This window comes from Hemiscyllium ocellatum, chromosome 3, assembly GCF_020745735.1.
Source record: "Hemiscyllium ocellatum isolate sHemOce1 chromosome 3, sHemOce1.pat.X.cur, whole genome shotgun sequence".
Taxonomy (NCBI): domain Eukaryota; kingdom Metazoa; phylum Chordata; class Chondrichthyes; order Orectolobiformes; family Hemiscylliidae; genus Hemiscyllium; species Hemiscyllium ocellatum.
In genome coordinates this window covers 142,583,076-142,591,653 of record NC_083403.1, presented here as the reverse complement: position 1 = coordinate 142,591,653, position 8,578 = coordinate 142,583,076, and the positions used below count along the sequence as shown (strand labels likewise).

Sequence of the window (8,578 nt, the reverse complement as noted above, 5' to 3'; positions counted from 1 at the left end):
GTGGCCTGTTTTGTTGGATACAGGTGAACTGAATCTCAAATAAGAATAAAATGTTAAGGAAAACACAAATACAAGTGGTTTTTTTGAATGTTCTATTTATATATGAGAGAGTTATGTGTGCTGTTGAATTAAATATTAATCTATTTGATATCTTTAATGTAAGGGCACTTGGACAGATTATTGGAATGATCAGTGCCTCTGTACCCAGATGAATATATGCGGCAAACACCTGTTTTTAATTCAAGACCAAGTTTATGGCAATGACAGAATCAGATGGGGAGGGGTGGAATGGCTGCTGTATTTTCCTCCTCCTCATTTGATTGTAAGAGTTCTGAATGTTTTAGAAGAATATATTTGTCAATTCAATATGTATTCATCTGCTTATGTCTAATTGCTCAAAGCGCTTTATTGTGCTCAAAGCCCACTGATGTCTAAATATTAAATTTATCAAACGATGTCATAACTTCCATAAGACCATTAACAGGCACAAAATTAGGCCATTCAGTCCATCGAGTCTGTTGTCATTTAATGAGATTTAGACAGTCTGATAAGCTCACGTTCACTTCTGCCTTTTCCCACAACCCTTGATTCCCGTACTGATTTAAACTCTGCCTATTTCAGCCTTGTATATACTTTTAATCCCATTGGTTTACCTAGTACCTTTCCTCTAGTGAGTTGTTCTTCCCTTCTTTTAGTTCCTTGATTATTTAATACTTTTATAATGCAATTCGCGTCCTCTACTGTGAAGACTGACACAAAGTATTTCTCCAACATTTATGCTATTTTTAGATTAGATTACTTACAGTGTGGAAACCGGCCCTTCAGCCCAACAAGTCCACACCGACCCGCCGAAGCGCAACCCACCCATACCCCTACATTTACCCCTTACCTAACACTACGGGCAATTTAGCACGGCCAATTCACCTGACACACACATCTTTGGACTGTGGGAGGAAACTGGAGTACCCGGAGGAAACCCGCGCAGACACGGGGAGAACGTGCAAACTCCACACAGTCAGTCGCCTGAGGCGGGAATTGAACCCGGGTCTCTGGCGCTGTGAGGCAGCAGTGCTAAACACTGTGCCACCGTGCTGCCCACAAAGATTGGAGGATGCGGGCATCGATCCCGCTACCTCTCGCATGCTAAGCAAGCGCTCTACCATTTGAGCTAATCCCCCGATAATTTCCTGGTCCCCATCATTATTTCCCAAGTCTAGTTTTCTAAGGAGCCTACATTCACTTTGGACTCCCTCTTTTTTTTAATTTAAAGAGGCTCTTAGCATCATAGAGATGTACAGCACAGAAACAGACCCTGCGGTCCAACTTGTCCATGCTGACCAGATGTCCCAACCCAAGCTAGTCCAATTTGCCAGCACCCAGCCCGTATCCCTCCAAACCCTTCCTATTCATATATACATCCAAATGCCTTTTAAATGTCGCAATTGTACTAGCCTCTACCACTTCCTCTGGCAGCTCATTCCATACATGTGCCATCCTTTGCGTGAAAAAGTTGCCCCTTAGGTCTTTTTTTATGTCTTTCCCCTCTCATCCTAAACCTATGCCCTCTAGTTCTGGACTCGCCCACCGCAGGGAAAAACTTTGTCTATTTATCCTATCCATGCCCCTCATGATTTTATAAACCTCAGCTTCCGACGCTCCAGGGAAAACAGCCCTAGCCTATTCAGCCTCTCCCTACAGCTCAAATCCTCCAACCCTGGCAACAACCTTGTAAAATCTTATCTGAACCTTTCCAAGTTTCACATCATCCTTCCAGATGTAAGGAGACCAGAATTGCATGCAATATTCCAACAGTGGCCTAACCAGTGTCCTGTACAGCCCCAACAAGACCTTCCATCTCCTCTACTCAATACTCTGACCAATAAAGGAAAGCATACCAAACACCTTCTTCACTATCCTATCTACCTGTGACTCCACTTTCAAAGAGCTATGAATCTGCACTCCAAGGTCTCTTTGTTCATTAACACTCCCTCGGACCTTACCATTAAGTGTATAAGTCCTGCTAAGGTTTGCTTTCCCAAAATGCAGCACCTCACATTTATCTGAATGAAACTCCATCTGCCACTTCTCAGCCCACTGGCCCATCTGATCAAGATCCCGTTGTAATCCGAGATAATCTTCTTCACTGTCCACTACACCGCCAATTTTGGTGTCATCTGCAAACTTACTAACTATTATCTCTTATGCTCACATCCAAATCATTTATATAAATGATGAAAAGTAGTGGGCCGAGCACCGGTTCTTGTGGCACTCCACTGGTCACAGGCCTCCAGTCTGAAAAACAACTCTCCACCACCACCCTCTGTCTTCTATCTTTGAGCCAGTTCTGTATCCAAATGGCTAGTTCTCCCTGTATTTCATGAAATCTAACCTTGCTAACCAGTCTCCCATGGGGAAACTTGTCGAATGCCTTACTGGCGTGCATACAGATCACGTGTACCGCTCTGCCCTCATCAATTCTCTTTGTTACTTCTTCAAAAAACTCAATCAAGTTTGTAAGACATGATTTCCCACGCACAAAGCCATGTTGATTATCCCTAATCAGTTCTTGCCTTTCCAAATACATGTACATCCTGTCCCTCAGGATTCCCTCCAACAACTTGCCCACCAGTGACGTCAGGCTCCCTGGTCTATAGTTCCCTAGCTTGTCCTTACCACCCTTCTTAAACAGTGGCACCATGTTAGCCAACCTCCAGTCTTCCGGCACCTCGCCTGTGACTATCGATGATACAAATACCTCAGCAAGAAGCCCAGCAATCACTTCCCTAGCTTCCCACAGAGTTCGAGGGTACACCTGATCAGGTCCTGGGGATTTATCCACTTTTATGCGTTTCAAGACATCCAGCACTTCCTCCTCTGTAATATCGACATTTTTCAAAATGTCACCATATATTTCTCTACATTCTATATCTTCCATGTCCTTTTCCACAGTAAATATTGATGCAAAATATTCATTTAGTATCTCCCCATCTCCTGCGGTTCCACACAAAGGCTGCCTTGCTGATCTTTGAGAGACCCTATTCTCTCCCTAGTTACCCTTTTGTCTTTAATGTATTTGGAAAAACCCTTTGGATTCTTCTTAACTCTATTTGCCTCTTACTGTCTACTTTTAAAATACTCGTAAGTTTATCCTCAATTTATTTTCTTCCTCTTTTTGTTTTTGTTCATCTTTTGTTGGCTTTTAAAACTTGTCCAATCCTGTGGCCTGTCATTAATCTTTGCCACACTGTGTTACTTAAATTTGATGCTATCCCTAATTTCTTTGACTAACCCTGGTCAGTTCATCCCCTTCCTTGAAATGAGTCATGAACTAGTTTCTTAGATGTCCACCATTGTCTCTCAACCATCTTATTTCTGCTAAATCCCTTTCTTAGTCCACTCCAGCCAACTCTGCCCTCATCCCTCTGTAACTACCCTTAAGTTTAGCACAGTTGTTTTTGACCCATATTACTCCCTCTCAAAGTAAAACTAAATTCTACCATTCCATCAAGAAACAGTAACATGTTATAGTTATTGTTTCTTGGTGATCTTTTCACCTGAGATAATTTATTCAACCTGCTTCATTACTGTACACATTATCAATAAACACATTTCTCCCCAGACCTGTTGAATAAAGTAAATGTGTAAACATGACTTACAATTAATTTAAATAACTTTCTTTTTAAAATGACAGCAATTCCTTCTTCAGTCCTTTGCTGTAAAACAGTCTTTTTCCATTTTAATCCAAATCAATCAAAATAATCAAAAAATACAAGGTCTGATCTTTTCAAGTTATAGGCACAGATCTGGCTTAAGATGGCACATTATCATTAGAGAATGAACTCTTATTCAGGCGTGGCTATATTACAAGTGATCAGAAAAGTAAAGCTGAATCAAATGACCTATGACTGTGCTTGAGGGGCTCAAACAGAGTCTGCGGGTTGAATGAGTATAAGCTAGTCCTGATTGTATCGGAGAATTTATTGTTATCCCCCTGAGCTATTAGACAGACTTTGAAAAATGACAGCCTTAACAGTTGAACATGAACTTGGTTCGGAACTGCAACAGATTTTTGGCTCCAGACTTACAGCATCCAGTTTATCCAACAACAGTTTCTCAGTTTTGTTAAAACAAAGATGTAACATTTTTTGCAATGGATTACCACATTGCATAGTATATAATGGTTAACCAATACTAAGAATCCCAAACCGGGGGTCTTGCCCAGCTTTCCAGCTACCTAAAAACATTTCAATTCCCTGCATGAAATGTTAACAACACTTTTTGGTAACTAGTCTCAATGTTAGAAGAATATTGAGACAAAAAAATGAAGTTTTACCTTCATAGGGGTGATAAGATTTAAATTTTGAAAATTATTAATAGGAAAGATGGAAAAGGATCAATCATCATGCCTCATGTCCAGGTCTTCTGACATATGTCAGATCCACAGTGGAGATGGAGCCCAAATCAGAAGAAATTTGGAGCTAAGTCTGTGAAGACCAGAAGGATTATTAATCAGAAATGATCAAAATCAAAAAATTACTATCTGGATGACCGTATGATTAAACTGTAAAGGAGGTGTAGTGAACAGCAAAGAAGGTTATCTCAGATTACAATGGGATCTTGATCAGATGAGCCAATGGACATAGACATGCAGATGAAGTTTAATTTTGATAAATCCAAGGTGCTGCATTTTGGGAAAGCTAATCTTAGCCGGACTTATACACTTAATGGTAAGGTCCTAGGGAGTGTTGCTGAACAAAGAGACCTTGGAATGCAGGTTCATAGCTCCTTGAAAGTGGAGTCACAGGTAGTTAGTGAAGAAGGCGTTTGGTATGCTTTCCTTTATTGGTCAGAGTATTGAGTACAGGCGTTGGGAGGTCATGTTGCGACTGTACAAGACATTAATTAGGACACTTTTGGAATATTACATGCAATTCTGGTCTCCATCCTATCAGAAAGATGTTGTGAAACTTGAAAGGGTTCAGAAAAGATTTACAAAGATGTTGCTAGGGTTGACCTTAGAGGTTTATAAAATCAAGAGAGGCATGGTTTGAATAAATAGACAAAGTCTTTTCCCTGGGGTGGCGGAGTCCAGAACTGGAGGGCATAGGTTTACGATGAGTGGGGAAAGATATAAACGACACCTAAGGGGCAACTTTTTCACGGAGGGTGGTAGGTGAATGGAATGAGCTGCCAGAGTATGTGGTGGAGGCTGGTACAATTGCAACATTTAAAAGGCATCTGTATGGGTATATGAATAGGAAGGGTTTGGAGGGATATGGGCTGGTTGCTGGCAGATGGGACTAGATTCAGTTAGGATATCTGGTTGGCATGGACAAGTTGGACCGAACGGTTTATTTCCATGCTATACATCTTTATGACTGTATATGCAGCATTTGAGAGACTTCTGTAAGTTCTGATTGCCACATTTTATTTGGTCATAGAATCATACCGCACAGAAACAGATCCTTCGATTCAACCAGTCCATGCCAAACATAATCCCAAGCTAAATTAGTCCCACCTGCTTGCTCCTGTCCAATATCCCTCCAAACCTTTCCTATTCATGTATTTATCCAAATGTCTTTTAAACATTATAATCATACCCATATCCACCACTTCTCAGAAAGTTCATTCCACATGCAAACTACCCTGTGGCAAAATAAAATTGCCTCGTGTCTTCTTTAGATCTCTCTCCTCCCACCTTAAAAATGTGCCCCCTAGTCTTGAAATACCCCACCCTTGGGAAAAGACAAATACCATTAACTCTATCTATACCTCTCATTATTTTATAAACTTCTATTAGATTGCCTCTCAAGCTCCCATGCTCCACTGAGAAAAGTCCCAGCATATCTTTATACCTCAAAATTCCCTATGTGGCAACATCTTGGTAAATCTCTCATGAACCCTCTCCAGCTTTGTAATATTCTTCCTATAACCGGGCAACCAGAATAGGACACACTATTCCAGAAGAGGCCTCACCTATGTCCTATACAACCTCAATATTACTTCCCAACTCCTATAATCAACGTATTGAGCAATGAAAGCAAGCGTGCCAATGCCTTTTTAACCACCCCGTCGATATGTGATGTAAACTTCAAAGAATTATGTACCTGCATCCAAGGCCCTACCATTACTTCTGTAACCCTACCCTTGTCTGTAATACCAAAATGCAAAACCTTGCATTTATCCAGATTGAACTTCATCTGCCATTTCTCAGCCCATTGACCCATTTGATCATGATCCCTTTAATTCTTAGAAAACGTTCTTTACTGTTTGTAATGCCACTATTTTGGTGTCATCTGCAAACTTGCTAGCGTACCTTCCGTATTCTCACCCAAATCATTTACATAAATGACAAATAAAAGAGGATCCAGATCTGATCCCTGTGGAACACCGCTGATCAAAGGCCTCCAGTCTGAAAAGTAACATTCCACCATTACTGTCTGTCTCCTGCAGTTAAGCCAATTATGTATCCATTTGGCAAGCTCACCCTGAATCTCATGCGACTTAACTTTACTAATTAGTCTACTATGTAGAACCTTATTAAATGCTTTACTAAAATCTAAATAAATAACATCAATTGCTCTTCCATCATCAATCTTCTTGGTAACTTCATTTACCACTAAATAGGACCAATCTCATCTGAAGCATGCAAACAAGCAAAAGGAAATTGGAAGGAAATTTCTGGAAAAGTGAAATTAACTTGTTATGGACTGCTTCTATCTCTCCAAGTCAAGTAACATGGTAGTTAATGTCCATTCTACTTCAGTTGTAAATACGTTTTTAAACAATGTTGTATGCAATATAAAGTAATCACATGCAATCATGTTTTCTAGATTAACAAGAGGTTTAGTAGAATCAGTAATTTAAATAGTATGCATTTTATGATGACTGGGAGTAACTGTAAGATTTGAGCTATGCTAACTGATTGAAGAATAGAGGACGTGGAGTTGAGTTCATAACAGTCATGGTCCATGTGTATCACTCAGACAGGAAAACAAGTGTGCAAGAAATTACAAACCATAGCACCTTCTCAGAATGAAGACTTGTTTACTCTAATTCTTTCAGTGACCATATCAGTCATCCCTCAGAGTTTCCTCTATTTTTTCCCTCATGTCACCGATTATCTCCACAGAATGAAAACAGAAGTTGGATTCTGTTAAATAAGGCAAAAGGTAATATCATATTGCTTCGTACTAACTAGAAGTTAGCATTAAAGCTGTCTCCCCTTCTTAATCTTCAAAAGAAAGCACAAAAATCAGATTTAGGTTGTTTATGGAAAACATACTTTATCATACAAATAATTGAGCAGATAAAGAGGACATAGTTCTTGGATAAATTAAAAAGGTTGTTTTGTTTTTAAAGTATACTAGGCTTAATATCCAGAGGACCTTTATCAAATTACTTGCTTAAATATTATGTAATAATCCTTGTAACTTCGATTGAGTTTGTCTATATAGATTCAGAAATTATAAACTTGAAATAAAAACATTAAGTCCTTAGCAGGTCAGACTATTAACATAGTGAGAGAAACAAACTTAATATGTTTCAAGGTGATGAACATCTGTCAGAAATGAAAAGAATTGGAGGTAGAGATTTTGAACAAAAGCCAAGACAAGGTGGGTAAGGAGGAAAGAACAGAACCTATGAAAACAATACATTGTATTCTCTTTCATTCTGTGGACAAACTTAAAAATCAGACAACATCAGGTTATAGTCCAACAGGCTTATTTGGAAGTACTAGCTTTCAAAGTGCTGCTTCTTCATCAGGTGGTTGGGGAGCAGAATCATAAGGCACAGACATTATAGTAACAGATTGCAGCATGATGGAACATTCCATGACACTGCAATCCTGTTGTTATAAATTCTGTGTCTTATGATTCTGCTCCACAACCACCTGATGAAGAAGCAGCACTTTGAAAGCTATTGCTTCCAAATAAACCTGTTGGACTATAACCTGGGGTTGTGTGATTTTTAACTTTGTCTACCCCAGTCCAAAACTGACACCTCCAAATCACTCTGTGAAGTTCAAGTGCAGATTGGGTGAGCATTTTATGGAACTGGTCAGCTCAGTCAGCAAGCATCCGTTGTTTCAATTCTCTACCCAATTCCCATTCTGAAGTCTGTGTCCTCAGTATCCTCAACTATTTCAACGAAGCTCAATATAAGCAGAAGAAATAGCACATTATCTTGTAATTAGGGTCCTACAGAATTGCACACTCAACATCGTGCCCCACAGTTTTGGATCCTAACTATTGCCCTCATTGATTTGCATCGCTGATGTTGATGATGATTCTACTTTTCCCATTTACAACTCGTCAAGATTTTGTTTTGTACTTTTTTTCTTAGCCCATCATCCCCATTTGTTTTGCACATTTTTTTGTCATTTAATTCCTCCTACATTTCATCCAAAACAGATTTTCCCTTTTGTTCTCCCTAGCCACTTCCTCTGCCACTGTATCTGCTTATAACTTTTACGTTTGTAAGTAATATCTTTTTCCAGTTCTGGCCAATTGTCACTATCTAAAATGTCAACGCTTTTCTCTTCCTAGAGTTGCTGCCTGACATGCTAAGTACTTGC

General features: G+C 39.6%; 1 non-coding gene across 1 annotated transcript; it reads right to left on the bottom strand.

Moving 5' to 3' along the window:
• Positions 1-1,105: 1,105 nt before the first annotated feature.
• On the bottom strand, positions 1,106-1,178 carry trnaa-agc (transfer RNA alanine (anticodon AGC)). Its single transcript has one exon. It is a non-coding gene; the product is annotated as a tRNA-Ala (tRNA).
• Between the last annotated feature and the right edge of the window lie 7,400 nt (positions 1,179-8,578).